This window comes from Prionailurus viverrinus, chromosome A2 (genome assembly GCF_022837055.1).
Source record: "Prionailurus viverrinus isolate Anna chromosome A2, UM_Priviv_1.0, whole genome shotgun sequence".
NCBI lineage: Eukaryota > Metazoa > Chordata > Mammalia > Carnivora > Felidae > Prionailurus > Prionailurus viverrinus.
The window spans coordinates 139,711,851-139,730,726 of NC_062562.1; the positions used below are offsets into that span (position 1 = coordinate 139,711,851).

General features: G+C 36.6%; 1 pseudogene; it reads left to right on the top strand.

Moving 5' to 3' along the window:
• The first annotated feature begins 216 nt into the window (after positions 1 to 216).
• On the top strand, positions 217 to 688 carry LOC125161098 (60S ribosomal protein L23a-like; annotated as a pseudogene).
• Positions 689 to 18,876: the final 18,188 nt, after the last annotated feature.

An 18,876-nucleotide genomic window follows, 5' to 3' on the forward strand; every position in this document is an offset into this window, starting at 1 on the left:
TTCTTACATAAACATATTTGACTAAATAATGAAGGAAGTATAGTTTTTAATACTGTGTTATTTGGGTGGTTTTTTGGGGGGGGGGGTAGCCATCAAGGGCTGAGAAGCATCTTGGGAACAAGGCAGGGCAAAGCCAGGGGGTAGGGGCTGATCAAGACGCCAATAGGAATATTGAGCCAATTGGAGGTAGAATTAGGAACCCTAGGGAGCCCTTTCATGAAGATGGCACTGAAGACAAATAAGGAAGTCCCTACCCCTCCCAAAGCCAAAGCCAAAGCAAAGGCTTCAAAGGCCAAGAAAGGGGTGCTGAAAGGCATTCAGTTATAAAAAATGAAGATCCACAGGTCACCTACATTCTGGCAGTCCAGGACACTAGTTCTCCACAGGCAGCACAAATATCCTCAAAGAGCACCCCAGGAGAAACAAGTTTGACCACTATGCCATCATCAAGTTCCCCCTGACAACTGAATCAACCAGGAAGAAAATAGATGACAACAACACACTTGTGTTCATTGTGGATGCCAAGGCCAACAAGCCCCAGATCAAACAGGATGTGAAGAAGCTCTACAATACTGACGTGGCCAAGGTCAACATCCTGATCAGGCATGATAGAGAAAAGAAAGCATATGTTCAACTGGATCCCAACTATGATGCTTTGGATGTTGCCAGCAAAATTGGGATCATCTAAACTAAGCCCAGCTGGCTAAATCTAAATATACATTTTTTCACCAAAAAAACCCCAAAACAAAAAACAAAACCAAAAAAAACCACGAAACAAAAACAAAAAACCCCCACAACTAAACAAATAAAAAAAACCTAGAGAGAAGACCAGCCATCAGAGATCAAGTCCAGGAACCGCATTTTTCATTTATGGCTCTATCTTTGGTCTGGAAGATAGTACCTGTCATATGGTAAGTGATCAATCAATATTTCTTGATTGAGTTAATAAATTAATGAATAAATGGTCAAGAAAATAGGGAGGTTGTTTCTATAACGTCCTTTAATAAAACCAAGTTTCAATATTCCAGGCTTGGCTATTGCACCAGTTGTTAAAGTATTGCCTCTGAGCCCCAAGCCCACCCTTCTCCACCCTGATTTGTGGTACTGAAACTCAAACTTGCAAATACTTCTTTGCCAGCAAGTGCACTATTGGCGTTGCAAATAGAGAGGCCCGGAGGAACAATGAGGAGGCAGGGTGCTTCTTGTCCTGGATATGGTGTGTTTTTGGTTTTGTTTGCTTGTTTTTTCTGTGTCTTTCAGTGTGCAGCTGCAAGTGGCAGTCACCTCCCCAGTGAATCTTCCCACCACTCCAGTCAGTGGCCATCCAGTGAGTTAGGAAGGCACTCCGTGCTTGGCTTTCCTATTGGAAAGCTTCACGGGCACTTTTTTGTGCGCAGAGGGTGGCTTTTTTGCACAACTCTCCATCACCCCGGTAAGTGGTTTCCATGCAAGTTTTCTGTCCTTGCTGGTGCCCTGGCTGACTTTCCAAAGAGGCTAATTAACGCTCCAGTGGCAGCTTGTTGTTGAGTGGAACCCTGGGTGCCAGGCCATGCTGAGGCCGTTCAGCAAAATTCTCTGCCATCTAGTGGGCCACATGGGCACCGTTTCCAATGAGGTCAAAGTCTTCACCATGGATAGGGCTCTCTTCTCAGTTATTTCCTTCCTGGGTATTGTGGTAGCTACTCCCTATATCGGTTATTCCTGTAATCTTGAGAGTTCTCCTTGCCTCTGTAGGTAGTTAATATCCTGTTACTAGTTCACAATTATTTGTATTAAATTTCTCTGTTCAGATAACTAGTGTAGCTTTTCTTTCCTGGCAGGATGCCAATGGTTATAGCCATGGAGGGGATTATAGAATCTCCCACCACCATAGGAGGTCACCTATGCCCCGTAGTCCTGGCTCTTGTTCCTCGCAGTGCATCTGCCCTGTAGAATCTCTTCCAATCACTCGAGTCACCATCATATCAGCCTCAAGGAGATAGAGATCCATTAATAAAGATTAGTTTCAGATCTGCTGATTGGCGGGGTAAATGCCATTGATATACTGCCTGGCTGATGCTTCAGTGATTGCAGAAGAGAGGCAGTGTGCCACCTATTAATAAATGGTTAGAGCCTCACCCCCCGAAACTGGGATGCAGCTAGAATGGACACACATCATCATCTTTCCAATAAAGTAATTCTTTCCATGCATGAGCTACTTAAACACACAGAAGAGGAGTATGTCATTGTAGAAACAAAGTAACATTGCAATTTAAGGAAACAGAAAACAGTCATACTACTGCAAATCTTGCTGCAGGGATTAAAGATAATTTAGTTGCTAACATCCATTTTGTGCATTTAATTTATAAAGTCCTTACAGGAAACCAAGTTTTAATACTAAAATAATAGAAATGGACCTTGCTATGCTCTTTGACTCCTTTGAAATAATAATTAGGTCATGCTAATGAGCAAGACTCAGGATGCTACCAAAATAATCAATAGTACCATGTACACTAAATTACTTTATTAATAATCAAACCGAATTTGTTTTCCATACAGACAAAATTCAGGAATGTATTTTGTGTTACATTTTCTTGATGGCTTTTAAATCAAGTTTTATAGTCTGTCACAGCTGTCAGCATCCTCACCATTATCATTACCCGCAAACATTTAGTGCACACCCGCTGGGTACACAGCACCGTAGGATTCGTTAAAGAGAAAGAGCTGTTATTCCTTGCCCTTGAGATAGTAGAGGGGTAATTGTTTACTCTGAGTAGTCTAGTTCACTTAGCAGTGAAGGAGCAGGAGGTCTTGGAATTGAACGCCCTAACGTCTTTATACAGTTTTATCACCACTACAGCAATAACATTAAATTTTCTGGATTGTCTTCCTTATTTTAGATCATAAAATAGGGGCACCTGGGTGGCTGAGTCGGTAGGGCGTCTGACTTCAGCTCAGGCCATGACCTTGTGGTTTGTGAGTTCAAGCCCCATGTTGGGCTCTGTACTGACACCTCAGAGCCTGGAGCTTGCTTCAGATTCTGTGTCTCCCTCTCTCTCTGACACTCCTGACTCACATCTCTCTCTCTCTCTCTCTCTCTCTCTCTCAAAGATGGATGAACATTAAAAAGTAAAAAAAATGCATTGGTGTATTGCACAAGAGTTAAACAAAGCAGCAGTTACAGAGTAAAAACTAAAACTCTCCCTTAATTATAATGATGAACATTTGTTTCATGATTGCTAACTTATGTAATATTTATTAAGTGCCAACTCTATTCTAAGCAATATTCACATGCATTCATACACTTTACAGATGAGGAAACTGAAGGATCTAGAGAGGACATATACTAAGTGGTCAAGATCCAAATTTAGGAGGTCTGCACCACAATCTATACAGCAGTCCCCCCGTACCCACAGTTTCAGTTACCCACAGTCAACTGCCATCCAGAAGCAGATGATCCTCCTGCTGACATATGGTCAGATGATCAGTGGTAGCCTATAATGCTGTGTCATTCACCAACTAGTATCTCATCACGTAGGCATTGTATCGTCACATCACAATAAGAAGAGTGAGTGCAGCGCGATAAGGTATTTTGAGAGAGAGACAACATTCACATAACTGTTATTAGAGTATATGGGCATAATTGTTCTATTTTATTATTGCTTACTGCTGTTAATGTCTTACTGTGCCTAATATATAAATTAAACTTTATCACAGGTGTGTACATATAGGAAGAAACATGATATATACACGGTTTGATACTACTTATAGTTACAGTCACCCACTGGGTGTCTTGAAACGTGTTCCTTGCAGATAAGGAGGGGCTACTGTTCCCTTAACCACACTACTCCATACGGTCCTTTTCAAATAATCCTCCCAGATGTAATCACTACCAACAAGGGGTGTTTATTCTTCTAGGGCCCATCGTATGCATTGAATACATATTGTACATACATGCATATCTTTTAAAAATATAAATGGGATCACAGTAACATTTAAAAATTGTTTCATTAAAAAATATGGTTGTATTACCATATATACATTCAAGATTGTGTGTGTATATTTAGATGGATTTTTAATATTCCATAAATCAGATGTACCATTTGGCATTTTAAATGGTTCCCTATTTCCACTCATATATATAAAATACTGCAGTGTACATCCTTCTGAAAATCTTTGTACATAGGCGGGATTGGGGGGGGAAGATTCCTAGTGGTGAACTCGTTGGATCAAAAGGTATGTATGGCAATGTTTTAGTGCTTATTTTTCTCCTCCCTGAAATGCTGTATTCTGATCACACCACAATATAAATACAACACCATCAATAATATGTGTTATTCAATGGTTTACCTGAGATGCCCTTTCACTCTCTTGCTCATGTATCGGTGTCAGATTACAAATGAGAGAGAATAGTGACATTTTGTAGTGCACATATCAGTGTATTGCAAGATCATGTTCTTAAGGTATTCTTGATACTTATAACGGCTTTTTACGTAAGGCCAGAGTCCCACCTGCCTTTAATTATTTTTCAGTGCACTGAATAATATCTCCACTGATGTAAAGTCCCAGTATCTTAGTCCAACTGGGCTGCTATAACAGAAAACCATAGCTTGGTTGGCTTACAAACAACAAAAATTTATTCTCACAGCTCTGAAGCTGAAAGTCTAAGATAAACATGCCTGCATGATCGGGTGAGGACCCTCTTCTGGGTAGCAGTCTTTTCACTGTAACCTCACAAGGCAGAAAGGGACAGGATCTCTGGGGGACGTCTGGGGGCACTACTCCCATTCATGAGGGCTCCACATCATCACCTAATCACCTCCCAAAAGCCCGACCTCCCACCTCCATCACACTGGGTGTTAGGATTAAAGCATGTGAATTTGGCGGACACAGACACTCAGGCTAGAGCACTCAGTGACTTTGCTGCAAGAATTCTGGAAGTCATCTTCGACTTTGTCTAAACTTACTACCATCCCTTTGCCGTAAATTCATTGGTTTTATGACATATACTTGAGGCTTTGGATAGGTAAGGAATTTTTGCAGCTTGATTTCAGGATAAACAAATCATTCTGAATACAAATTAAATGTTTCCTAGCCCAACAAGTGGCCATAAATAGTGAAGGTACTGTCTTCATTGGGTTCCTTGTGGATTTTTAGGTTGACTGCTCTTTTTCATTCTCTCATTATCTTCTCCTACTGTATGTGTCCCTCCTCCCCTGACCCCCAGATAGCTTCCAGAAGTAAAAGATTTTAAGAGGTAGAGTTTTGGTATCAAAGCATCAGTACACTAGATATTTATATAGTTAGTTTGTGACCTTCAGCATCTCTTGGGGACATCAAAATCTTGGTACTTTTTTTCTCCTGCAGGTTGTTGGATTATTAATATCTGTCACTTGAAATCTTCCCACATATACATAACTGTTTAGGAATGAATTTTAAATCTCTATAATAGCTAGCACCATACTTCAAGTTCCTAAAATTCAATAATCCCTTTAAGCTAGTTAAGAATGATGAAGAAAAAAAAATCAGTAGGCTTTTCCTCTCATTAGAAAGAATAGGCAATATCAAGAATAAATCAAATGACAAATGAACAGCACGGATATTACAGAGCTTCTTCTTTTTTGTTTTTTGTTAAATTATTATTTTTGTCATAGTTACACAAAGACATAGGTTAAGGGTCAAATACTTTTCAAGTTTTATAAAAAAAGTTTTATTAAAAATAACAACAGAATCCCCCTACCCCAAAACACCCATCTCTCCTTCACCAATTTAAGTAATTATTTTGGTGTTTAGCTCCACATTCCTAAATAACATGCTTGCTTTGTCATTTCATGGTGTTTTAGTTTTAGGCTGGGCTCATTTACTTCTGTCTTGGAAAAAAAAGAAGGTTTTAGTTGTCTTTGCTTTCCTTGCCCTTACCTCCTAATGGTAGACATTCCTCGGTTTAATTTTAATTTTAGATAAATATTTTGTGTTTATATGAGCATAACAATGCAAATACAATTTCCTTAAAGCCATTTGGTAAGCCATGATCATTTTTGTCTTTCCTGCACATCTTTTGTTCCCCGGTATTTATGGCTTATTATGTTCTGTTACTAACTCTTTGCTCGGATTTCTAGGGACTTTTCCCTGTTTCCACCCCAATCTCCTCAGCAAATGTCTCACTCTGCTCTAAATGCATTCAGTGTCAGGTATTCTGTCAATTTTATCTTCCTGAGGACATCACTTCAGGAACCTTCTGACATGCTCCAAATGAGAATGGGTGCCCCTGTGTTCAGTGCACCTTTCTTATACCAGACCCCTCTTCATGTCTCCTATTGGCTCTCCTATTCTCCACATTGCATTCTTTTCTCTGTACTTGTTCACTCTCTCATTTTGGTAGGGCACATTTCAGGAGCTTCCTGAGATAGAATTCACGGGAGGTAAATTTTCTGAAATTTGCTTTCCTGAAAATATCTTTATTCTGTCCTGAGCATGCTTTGGTGCCTTCTAGCTTCTGAGGTTGATGCCGAGAAGTTTAAAGATATTCTGATTCCCAGTCCATTACTGGACTCAAAGGATTCATCTTCCTTTTCAAAAGCTTAGCTCTTATCTTTGTCTGGAGTTCTCCGAAATTTTCAAATTACATGTTTCGGTGTGGGTCTGTTTTCATCCATATAGCTCAACTAGTGGGCTCTAACAGTCTGAAAAGTTACATGGACCACATAGCTGGAAATTTGTTTGAATTATTTCATTTCTAATTTATTTCCTTTTCAATCTTGTTCTCTCTTGGGTCTTCCTATTATATAAATGTTTGACTTTCTGAACTGGTTGTCAGATTTTCTTATCTCTGTTCTTACAGTTCATAGTATTATTTGTTAGCATCATTTCTTAAAAGATTTCCTATTTTTTTCCAATATACCCCATATATTCCATATTCCACTATTATAAATATTTTATATTAGTATGGTGCATTTGTTATAATAATAAGCCAATATTGATGCATTATTGTTAACTAAAGTCCATACTTTATTCAGACTTCCTTAGTTTTTACTTAATGCCCTTTTCATGTCCCAGGATCCCATCCAGGTTTTATTTAGTTGTCATGTAGCCTTAAGTTAGATTTCCTACATTTTTATATCCCAAACTTTCTATTGAGTTTTTATTTATTTAAAAAATATATAGATACATTTAAAATGCCTCTTTATTTGTCTGAGTATTACTTTTTAAAATAGTATTATCATTTCATGATTAAAATATCTTTTATTACCTATTGATGGATAGGTAATAAATGAGTTGTGGGGATTATTTTGTCTCCTTATATCTGCAAGACCTTTATTCTCTCCTAATTGATTTTTAAAATCATTTTTTAAAAAATTTGCTTGTTTGCTTCTCAAACTTTCATTTCAGCAGTTTTCCTCATGCCTGATAATCCTCATCTATTTGTTTATATTTACTGATAGGGTACTAAGGAGTTGATTGGAGACCCTGAGTTTATGGTGAGAAACAGCGGGTTTTACTGCAGGCAACTGGCTGGGCCACGTAGTTGGGAAAACCCTGATTTCAATAGCTCTTAAGTTTTTCCCACCGGCTGTATCAGGATCCTCAGAGAAGAGTCTTTCCATCTCCTGTCTAGAGAGTGGAGCTTTTGCTGCATTATTGAGTCTTAGAGATGAAAGGGGGTTGGATGGGAGGGGACATTTGTCTCAGCATCCCAGTATGTTGACAGTCACCTATTACTCCTCTTTTTGGTTCTATCTGTTTGCATGAGTGATTTGGGGGATAATTACATGTTTATCATAGGGCTGGGGTAAGGCTGAAATGAGTCAATAAATGTAAATGCTTACAAAATACCGGGCACACAGTAAGTTCTATGCAAGTATAGCTGTTATTTTTTTCTCATGTTTGGCAGTCTAAAGAGCCTATATTTGAAAATAAAATTCAACTACTTATTTGCTTATTTATTTACTTTGCTGGAGATGACGGATGTGAGGACCTATGTATTGCTCACATAGGCTCCTAACCATTTTCCACTTTCAGAGGATGGTATCACTAATTCTTAAAACTTTAAAGGATTCAAAGATTGTTCTTGGCTCTCCTTATAGTTGGTTTAGAATTCATTTTTTTTAAATGTTTTTAATGTTTATTTCTGAGACAGAGAGACAGAGCATGAGTGGGGGAGGGGCAGAGAGAGAGAGAGGGAGACACAGAATCGGAAGCAGGCTCCAGGCTCCAAGCTGTCAGCACAGAGCCCGACGCGGGGCTTGAACCCACAAACCGTGAGATCATGACCTGAGCCGAAGACGGTCGCTCAACCGACTGAGCCACCCAGGCGCCCCTAAAATTCATTTTTGAAGAGTTTGCTAAATCTACTTATTCAACTTCTCTAGGCCTTCCAAAATTTTGTTGCTGTTCCTTTTTCTTCTGTTCTTCACATCTTTGTGAGTATATACCTGCTAAAAGTCCCTTTATTATTGTTTCCATGGGATTAGGAGGAAATAAAAGTAGATACTTGAGGGGCGCCTGGGTGGCGCAGTCGGTTAAGCGTCCGACTTCAGCCAGGTCACGATCTCGCGGTCCGTGAGTTCTAGCCCCTCGTCAGGCTCTGGGCTGATGGCTCGGAGCCTGGAGCCTGTTTCCGATTCTGTGTCTCCCTCTCTCTCTGCCCCTCCCCCGTTCATGCTCTGTCTCTCTCTGTCCCAAAAATAAATAAACGTTGAAAAAAAAAATTAAAAAAAAAAAAAGTAGATACTTGCATTCAATCACTTTTTTTATCCAATAGTTCCTGAATAGTCTCTCTTAATGAAAAAACTGACACCAATCTGAGTGATTTGAGCCCAGCCATCCTTTTTCAGATATTTTCACATTATAGAACCTGAGGATGTATATGTACTATATTTATATGTACCATACTATGTATTATAAGGATATATTATGTGTGTATATGTATGTATATATACAATAATATATGTTATGTGAACATAAATAAATAAATGTTGATATTGTTTGAGGTATGATAAAAAAAGATTTACCTATAGATAGATATAGACAAATATAGATACAGAGGAAATAAGGATATATAGCTGCTACTGCCATAAACATAAACAGCATCCTGCTGGGGTACATTTATGATAATCCTTCTCTTGATTTCTGCTCAGTTTCAAAGAAAGCATGAAAAAATTTTGGTTAAAATTTGTGGAGTTTTGAGGCGGATCGGTAGAAGAAACAAGGAAAACATATTCCATCATCTCTAAACTGTTCCAGCATTTGTCTATACCACATTACAGCTCTGATCACACTGTAAAGCAAATTATTTTTACCATGTCTGTTTCTAGTTGAATGAGAGCTTCTCCAAGGTTGGGGGACTTTTTCTTCCAATTTTGAGTCTCCTGAATCTTGCACACTACTTACCAGGAGGCTGGAACACACTGAATCATGCTGATTGAAAAAGACTGAATACTTAACTACAGAAAATCAACTGATGGTTACCAGAGAGGAGGTGGGTGGGGATGGGTGAAATGGGATGATGGGATTAAGGAGCGCACTTGCTGTGATGGGCATTGGGTGTTGTATGGAAGTTTTGAATCACTATATTGTACACCTGAAACTAATGTCACTCTGTATGTTAACTAACAGGATCTTAAATAAAAGCTTAAAAAAAGAAAAAGACTGAATATCTAGCATCCCCAAATATATCGCTTGCAGGACTGGACAGTTGTCATTTTTTTATATTTTATTTTATTTTATTTTATTTTATTTTATTTTATTTTATTTTATTTTATTTTATTCTATTCTGTTTGATTTTATTGTAATGTTTATTTATTTATTTTGAGACAGAGGGAGAGCCAGCCAGCATGGGGAGAGGCAGAGAGAGAGGAGTGAGAGACAGAATCCGAAGCAGGCTCTGTGCTGTCAGCGCAGAGCCCAATGTGGGGCTCGATCTCAAGAACCATTAGATCATGACTTGAGCTGAAATCAAGAGTCGGACGCTTAACCGACTGAGCCACCCAGGCACCCCCAGTTGTCATTTTTTAAAAAGTTGCTTGATGGCAACTGATAGTACCAATACTTGCTGACGTGCACCAATTTCATTTTAACCAATTCATTCGCTTCAGATCATTTAAAAATTGATATGACTTACCACATGGCTGATTTAGATGTGACCATCAAGATTTTTTTTATGGGTAATAAAAAAAAGGAATAGATTAAATGATTCTATTTGGAATCTTGATGAAATAAATTTAGGGGAGGAAGTACTGGATAGGGAAAATTCTCCAACTATGACCTTGAATGCCCGGTCATATGGTAACTTTCCTTTCAAAGGAAGGGGTATTATTAGAAGAGAAAAGCTAGAAAAGAAAACACACAATGGGCGGGGGGATAAAATGATACGAAGTGAAACATTTTGAAGAAATTCTAAGAGTGATAATGTGCTTTTTGAAAAATGGAGGAACAGAATTCCTTCTGCAAAAAAAGGATAAACTCTCCCTGCCCCAACTCTTTCCTCCTTGTGTGCTCACAGAAGCCTCAATAAAACACTATCTAAAATCTAGAATGACACTAAGGGTTAACGTTTAGAAAATTCATGAGGAAGGATGTTTCCCCTATGTAGTTAGAACAGATGCTAGTATGTGAGCTGGGAGCATTGCTTACTCAGTGGTTCAGCAAATGTGTTCCAGACATATGGAAGATTCCTGGAGAGGGGAAGGTGGTATAGATTCAATATTAACTATTATTTTGTTTTCAAGAAGTTCAGCACTTTCTCATAAGATGAGAAAAGCAGACAACCAGTATGTAAATACAGGAATAAATGTAATAAACCTAAGCCATAATTAAGGAGAAAAACATGGTTTAGGAATTTTCTCATGCAATCTCTTCTGAATAGAAGCTCCTTTTTAAATTTTGGAGCGAGATCATCACTTCATGTGTCTGTTGGCCATCTGTGATGAATGGATTAAGAAGATGTGGTTTCTATATACAATGGAATACTACTTGGCAATGAGAAAAAATGAAATCTGGCCATATGTAGCAACATGGATGGAACTGGAGGGTATTATGCTAAGTGAAATAAGTCAGTCAGAGAAAGACAGATACCATATGTTTTCACTCATATGTGGATCTTGAGAAACTTATCAGAAGATCATGGGAGAAGGGAAGGGGAAAAAATAGTTACAAAGAGGGAGGGAGGCAAACCATAAGAGACTCGTAAATACAGAGAACAAACAGGATTGATGGGGGTTGGGGAGAGGGGAAAGTGGGTGATGGGCACTGAGGATGGAACTTGTTGGGATGAGCACTGGGTGTTGTATGGAAACCAATCTGACAATAAATTATATTAAAAATTTTTGGAGCAAGAATTTAACAATCTATTTTTGTTTCTTTTTTTTTCACTTTTAATGGCTTTATAGAGCTATTATATACCAAACAATTCTCCCACTGTAAATACACAGTTTGATAATTCTTGGTAAGGTTATACACTTGTACAACAATAATCACAGCCACATTGCAGAACACTTTCATCGCCACTTAGAAGATCCTTTGTACTTGTTTACAATCAATTGCAGCTCCAATTACCAGGCAAACGTTGTTTTTCTTTGTACAGAGTTTGGATTTGACTCTTCTAGAAATTGTATGCAAATGGAATCATGCAGCATATCGATTTGGGGGTCTGCCTTCTTTTACTTAACATGATTTTTGAGGTTCAGTCTGTGGCCATATGGTCAGTTTCTTCTTCGCTGCTATTATTCCACTTTATAATGGTTATACTGCAGTCATTATACCGTATTGTGTTTATCCTTTCACAAACTGAAGGATGTTTGGATATTTTTCCCTAGTTTTTGGCCACGATGAATAATGCAGTGCCGAACATTTGTGCACAGGTCCAAAGACTTGGACATATGTTACCACTGCTCTTTGGTAGATACTGAAGACTGAAATTTCTGGGTTGTAACTATCAAACTTTTCTCAAAATGACTCATTTTATATTCCCATTAAGAACTAGAAATGGGAATTACAAATTCCCATTTCAAATTAGTTTTACCACACATATATTAGCTTCCTATTACTACCATAGCAAATTACCATAAACTTAGTGGCTTTCCGCAACACAGACGTATTATCTTACAGTTCTGGAGGTCAGAAGATGAAATGAGTCTTATGAGGCTAAAATCAAGGTGTCAGCAAAGCTGCCTTCCTTCTGTAGGCTCCAGGTGAAAATGTGTTCCTTGTCAGGCTGCCCATGTTCCTTGGCTCCTGGACTCACATCATTCCAACCTCTCCTTCTGTTATCACTACTCTTTGACTCTAACCCTCTCGCCTCCTTCTTATAAGGACATTTGTGATTATATTGGGCCCACCTTGACCCAGGATAATTTTCCCATTTTAAGATCCTTAACTTGTCCATATCTGTAAAGTCTCTGTTGCCACACAACGTAACATATCTGCAGGTTTGGGGGATTAGGCAAGAACATCTCTAGGGGTGCCGAGGTCATTACTCTGCCTATCACAACATCCTAACACTTGGTATTGTCAATCTTTTTGAATGGCTGCCAGACCTATTCTGACTTCATTGTCATTTTGTCATTTCCCTAGTGACTAATGAGATTGAACATATTTTCATTTGCTTATTAACCTCATGTATATTTTTTGATAAAATGTCTATTTAAATACCTTGTTGATTTTCATTGTTTTTTTTTTGTTATTAAAAAAATGTTTATTTATTTATTTTGAGAGAGACAGAGCACATACACAGGGGAGAGACAGAGAGCCAAGGAGAAAGAGAATCCCAAGCAGGTTTCTTACTGTCATCACAGAGCCTGACGTAGGGCTCGATCCTAGGAACTATGAGATCATGACCTGAGCTGAAATCAAGAGTCTGACTGAGCCACCCAGACATGCCCCCCCTTTTTGTTATTATTAATTGATGTGCTCTTTATATATTTCAGATACAAGTCTTTATCAAATATGCGATTTGCAAACAATTTCTCCCAGACTCTGACTTGTCTTTCTCTCTTTTTAAAAAAAATTTTAGTATTTTTGAGAGAGAGAAAGAGAGAGAGAATGAGTGGGGGAGGGGTAGAGAGAGAAGGGGAAAGAGGATCTGAAGCCGGCTTTGTGTTGACAGCCTGATGGGGGCTCAAACTCATGAACCATGAGATCATGACCTGAGCCGAAGTTGGACATGTAACTGACTGAGCCACCCTTTTTATTTTCTTAATAAAGTCTTTAGAATAGCAAACATTTTAAATTTTGGAAGATATAACTCCTTGATTTTGTTTTCTGTGGAACCCTATGTTCTTGGTGCCCTATCTAAAAAATCTTTGACTAACTCAAGGTCAAAAATTTTTCTTCAATGTTTCCTTCTAGGAGTTTTATAGTTTTAACTAATGTCTATGATTCATTTTGAGTAAAAATTTATTATGGTGCTTGAAATGTACTAAGTTCACTTTCACAATGAATATCTGTGATAGCATGTTTTGTTGAAAAAATAATCCTTTCTCCATTGAATCAGCTTAGCACCTACATCAAAATTCAATTGACCATGAATGTGTAGGTTCATTTCTAGATTCTCTATTCTATTACAATGATCTGTATTCTTACCCTCATAACAATACAATTCTGTTTTGATGGCTGTAGCTTCAAAGGAAGTTTTGAAGTTAGGTAATGAGTTCTTTTTCTTTATTCTACTTTTTCGAAATTGCTTTAAGTACTTTGAGTGTTCATATAAGTTTTGATTTTAGCTTGTTAATTTATTTAAAAAATTGGATGGGACTTTGATAAGGACTTAACTGAACCTTCATTTCTCTTTGAAAGGAATTGCCATATTACCATTATTGAAACTACTAATCCATGAGCAGTTTGTCTTTTTTTTTAAACCAGTTTGTCTTCTTTGAATACTTCACTTATGTTGTTCTACTGCTTTCTGATTTCTATGGTTTCTGATGAGAAGTCAGCTGTTAATCATATTGCTGTTCCTTGCACATGGTGAGTTATTTTGTTATTGCTGCCTTCAAGATTTTCGTTTTGTGTCTAGCTTTCAGTAGCTTACTATGGTGTGTGGATGTCTTTGTGTTTATAAAACTTAGAGTGTGATGAGCTAGTTTAATGTGTATATTAATGGTATCCAACAAATTAAGGATGTTTTCAGGCATCATTTCTTTAAATATTTATTCTGTTGTTTTTTTTTATTCTCTCCTCCTGGAGTTGCAATTACAGGTATATTTATGTGCTTCATGGAATCCAACAGATTTCTGAGACTTTTTTCATTTTTCTTCAATCTTTTCTAACTGTTCTTTAAATTGGATAATTTGTTTACCTACTTTCCACTCCTGTTTTTATCTCGTCCTATATTATCTGATCTGCTATCAAACCCATCTTGTGAAACTTCTATTTAAATCATTATACTTTTAAATCTAAATTTCAGTTTGGTTTTCTTTCATATTTTTATTTCACTATTGAAATTCCTTACATGTTAATTTTTATTTTTTGAATATAATTGCCTTTAATTCTTTTGCACATATTTATAATGGCTGCTTTGAAATCTTGTACTACTCTTACTTGAAGCTCTAGCAGTTTGTCAAGAATAAAAACTCAACTTATCTGCCTTTGGTTGATTTCAAGACATTTGGTTATTTTTGTCAGATTTTTTTCTACTTTTATTCTTATTTTTTATGGAGAGGATTTGATGACCTTTTCATGTTACAGTAACAGAAGTTTTCATCTGTTTCCTGTTGATTAATGGAACCTATGACTTACTCACTCTGTAACTAATTTGATTCTTTTCAGGCCAGCCTGTTACTTTAATTTACCATATAAGCCTTAGGTGAGGGGAAAGAAGTATGTTCTTCCCTGTGGTCCTGGCTTTACTGGCAGTGACACTGGCTGGAGAATGATAGGCTAGGGAAACTCTAGCCATATTAGTCCTCCAACATCTCTATAACATTGAATGAGTCTTTTCCTATGCACCTAAGAAACCATAATATATATATTATAATATGTAATTATAAAATATAATACTTTTATTATATATAGAATATATATTTATATATATATAAACCATAATATTTTATAATATATAATTACAAAATATAATATATAATTATATATATTAAACCATAATATGTATATTATATATATGTATGTATACATATATATAATATATATACGTAAGATTGCTGTTTTTAATCACATATTTTAAATTCTGCAACCACTAACTGAGGAAATAAACTTTCCAAACATGAGAAACATGAGAAAGGGGGAAGAGAAACATAGTGAGGATAATGATAGACAGTATGGCAGATTTAGGAACTCATTGCAAAGTTCTATTTTATTACTCTGCTATGAATCACTGTCCTCATAAAAACATTGATAGATACATTTAATAAATTCCTTGAAATAGGATGATACTGAATCATCATCCGTCATCTCTGGTGGGGCCTACTAAAGCCCTTAGACTATAAATATAACAAATTACTCCCCTCAACTAATGTAGAATCTTATTTTAAAATATGTGTGCCTATATCTCCTTTTTACATCATAAAATAACTTCCTGAAGGACAGGAACCTATGCTGTCAAATTTACTTTCTTAAAGCATCTAACAATGCCATATACAACTGAATGCTTTAGTCTTTTTTTGATAATGATAGATTTAACAATACTTTTTAAATAGAAATTCAGTATAAATGGAAATGAGGTACTTTATCAACAACAGAGTCATTATGGAGCATACAAAGAATTCTGGGCAAAAGAAAAACTAGACATTTTTTCTAATGGGTAATCAAGAGATTATGCCTGGGAGTCAGCCTGGGGAGTGTTAAATTAAAGATCTGGGTTATACCTTGGGAATATAAATATGGGAACAAAAGATGAGATCTTTATTTGAGCCATGTATGAGACTGGGATGGGGACACAGGCAAGAAGAATGAAACTGGGATACAATGAGTGATACATGGGCAAAACTGAGTCTAGGATTCAGACCATCTACATATGTGAGACAAGAGTAAGTCATCATCAAGTAAAGGATGTAAGTGGAGATCCAGGCAGTGAATGGTCTAGAACGTCAGACAAATGTGCCAAAGTCACTGGTTAATTGAGATTTAGGGTCAGGAATACCAGTCACTAGGAATATTCTTCTGCTACAGGAACTGGAATCAGTCAGGGGCTTCACTAATTGAAGAATTATGGAACATGAGTGAGTTTTGCAGCAAAATTGATTTGATGCTAAACTGGGTATTAGAGAAATACTTTTAAGTGAGTTCAGTCTAAGCAGCTATAAGGATATATTTATTAGCTCACTCGGCTGGCAGGTTATAACCACTACAATCCAATTTTCTCCACAGTTTTAAAGTTTGGTCCAACCCATACTATCAATTCCATCTCTCCAGCTAGTGTCATATATATTGTGTTTCAAAACTATTTTTGACATAACTGAACCTAATCATGCCAAGATCTTCCAAAAATAGGGTTTTGGTCATTTATCCCCACTTTTTGGTGTTAATGGTAATGTGTAGTCATTTCTCTGAGGGGTAAGAAGGATCATGGGAAAATTTATGTGAGGCTAAATCTTGTTACCTAACATCATTTTGAGCCTTGGTTCAATTATTTTTCCTGAGCAGAAGCATCAATGTCATCGTATAATGATAATGCCTTTGATTTGGCAAGAAACACAAGAAAAAATAGAAAATTTTGAGTTTCAAGCTTTGAATCAAATAACCTGAACTACAGTACTAGTCTCTGGACTACCACTCAAAATCCTATGTAGTATATAGAGATATAATCTTTACTATATGTTACATAAGAACATTAGAGTGAACGACAATTCTAATTATTACAACAACCGATCAATAGATTGCAATCCTTTTAAACAACCAGCATAGACATTTAAATAATATCAATTTACTTTTTCCAAAGTTCACTATGTCTGTATATATTGAAGAGAAACCCTTTATTAAGAATAGTACAATACTTATATTTTTGGGAGTATTTTTATTAAATGTAAACTATGCTGAGGAATTCACTTTTGACTTCATACAACTATAAATGTTAAAATTATTATGTGACTTTTATTATCAGCAAAACAGATTTACATTTTAAAAGTGATAACCACTGTATCCCTACAAACCAAATAGGGGAGAATTTGACATGCCCTTTGTCAGGAAACCTGTCTAATCTAAATTGGATGTGGGAAACAGAAGGACAAAATGTAAGAGTTAAAATACCTCAGTTTTTGAGAGTCCAAATATGTCAAAAAGTGTCTGCTTTTCCTGATGGTTAATTTCCTGACAGTGCATATAGTAATTTTTTTCCTTATATCATTCCTTAGCTTTCAGAAGATAATGATTCATGCAGAAACCATTCTGTTAGTCAAGATTTATAAATCACAGGGCTGTGGCTCTAAGAGATGAGAGAAAAGATGACCAAGGGCCTAAGGATAAAAACTATGTCTTTTCCACCATTCACAACTTTTGAAATTAAACGATAAAACTCAGAGAAATAAGAGGAGGGAATGTCTCCTGGATATCTATATTTAAATCATTTAAAACATGTTTCTTAAGATTTAAAATGATTTGAAGCAGAAGCAATATTAGATTGTGAAGAATATGCAAGCTATTAAATTCCTTCTCAAAGAAAGTTTCCTAATGTAAAGTTCAGGCTAAATATTTGCCTTATAATTTAAAGAATTAATTAGTTCCTTTGGATGGTTACTATATAGCACTAATGATATTTTTTTATTGCATGTAGGAATCTGTGTATTCATAAACATACATATCATTTTATTTTTAAAAATTTTTTATGATTTATTTATTTTTGAGAGAGAGACAGTGTGAGTGGCGGAGGGCAGAGAGAGAGAGAGGGAGACACAGAATTCGAAGCAGGCTCCAACCTATCAGCATAGAGCCCAACATGGGGCTTGAATTCATGAACTGTGAGATCACGACCTAAGCAGAAGTCGGATGCTTAACTGACTGAATCACCCAAGCATCCCAACATACATATCATTTTAGGGAAATTCAAAGGAATTAAATTATCAACAGATTTAAATAGTACTTAAAATCCTAAATTAGGGGCGCCTGGGTGGCTTAGTCGGTTAAGCGTCCGACTTCGGCTCAGGTCATGATCTCACGGCTCGTGAGTTCGAGCCCCGCGTCGGGCTCTGTGCTGACAGCTCAGAGCCTGGAGCCTGTTTCAGATTCTATGTCTCCCTCTCTCTGACCCTCCCCCGTTCATCCTCTGTCTCTCTCTGTCTCAAAAAAAGTAAATAAACATTAAAAAAAATTTTTTTTTAATCTTAAATTAAATTCTATAAAACAGAAAAGATTCAATCAAAAGATGATTTGGAGGCATGTTGGCTTTAAGAAATTTGTTTTGATGTTATAAAAGCATCAGGATCAGGTTTCAGTAAGGAAGGATATTTTTTGTTTTGTTTTATTGTGTTTTTGAATTTGTTTGCTTGCTTAACCCAAGTCAGATCCATAGGCCTGGAGAAAAATATCGACTTGTATGCATCTGGGGAAGGACGTAAAATGTAGTGTTTCTCATCCAGTTGTATATGCCTAAGTGAGGGGACTCAGCTTTGAAATATGTACCTTAAGAAATGCAAAGGAAATAGAATTTAATTCACCAGTATTTCATTTTCCATGTTGAAAATGCTATACATTAAGCTGCTTCACAAAATATTGATTATTAATAACTTTTGTGAGAATAACATTCACTCCTTTGGAATGTTTTTCCTATAAATGGTATAAAGATTTAGCTTATAAATTACAACAAACATATACATCCTTATAATATCCATTAAAACATATTCTACTATATTCTTTACTTTTGTGTATATTTTTTCAAATTCTATTTTACTCCCATCATCTCATTTTAGTCTACTTCAGTGTATTCATTTTTTCAAATTCTCAAACAATTTCCTT